We start from the raw sequence: 1,261 nt of genomic DNA on the forward strand, positions 1-1,261 counted from the left end.
TTAAACGCAATAAATATAAGCAAGAGTATGTGTGAACCTGGCGTTGTGTGCACGCTTTGAGTGTGCATGAGGGCGCCGTCTCTAGGAGAGCACGCGAGTGCTGAATGGTTTAAACACTGGCAAGAATTAAAAAGAAATGAAAATGTTAAACTTTAGTGATGATGCATCACTGCCTCGATTGTGCAAGTGACAATTCCCGTGTCAACTGTGCAGCTCGCTTATAGTGCAGATTCGATGTGCTGATTTGAAGCCATTTGCGCATTTAGAGAGGGAAAGAGTGAATTTACTCACGCAGTTTGCGAAATTATGTCTCACAGAAAGTTTTCACATTACTTTAAGTTATTTACTGAAGAAATATGAATTGTACCTCACCTTCAGCATTATGGGTATTCACACCTGTCTTGTTTGGTTTGATTGAATCGAACTCAAGTTCGTTTCCCCTCTTGGTGCGGACCTTTTAGGCAGGTGTGAATACAGCCCCTACCAAACCAAACCAAACCCCACCAAACAACCGCACCGAGACCCAGCTGAAGAGGTGGTCTCGGTCTGCTTCCAAACGAACTCTGGTACGGTTTGTTTTAGGTGTGAATATGACCCAACCTCGGTCCGACCCAATTGCAGAAATCGCACTCCGAAACAGACAGCTCGTGCATATAGTGCTGTTATTTGCGTTTCAATGGCTTAAATCACTTGTTTTTAAACCACAATGCTTAAAAACACACGCAAATGATGAGTTTACACAGCGACGTGAGCGCGCTAAATAGGCTAAAGCTTGCTGCAAAAATTACATTGACTATGTTGGGGGAAAATAGTAAGGAGATATTTTAATTGTTTACTAATAAACTAGTGTTTTATGAGTCAGTGTCGCAATGAAGTTGATGATCCTGACTGCCATCTCATCATTGGATGCTCCTTTAGAAAGAAATGCATCTTTACGGATTACATAATAAGAGTATTTGTTTTGGATTTGAATTATTTCGTTTTGTAGTCATTTAAAGCTTTCTATAGATATATTCATCATGTCTGTAAGGAAAATATTTGCTGAGTTTCGGTTCATTTTTGTGAAGCGCTCCCGAGATGGCAAGCGCATCCTATTTGTTTTCTTTATTTTACAATAGCACAACGTTTTCTTGATATTGTGAGTGCACACAAATAAAAAAAAAACCTTTACAGTTCCGAACGTTGCATTATTCTTACCTTTATGAGCAAAAATGACGGTGTATTTAATTTGTTTCCACTGATGTCCTGAAGCGCGCTTCTG

This window comes from Sinocyclocheilus grahami, unplaced genomic scaffold (assembly GCF_001515645.1).
Source record: "Sinocyclocheilus grahami isolate Dianchi unplaced genomic scaffold, SAMN03320097.WGS_v1.1 scaffold27320.1, whole genome shotgun sequence".
NCBI classification, from domain to species: domain Eukaryota; kingdom Metazoa; phylum Chordata; class Actinopteri; order Cypriniformes; family Cyprinidae; genus Sinocyclocheilus; species Sinocyclocheilus grahami.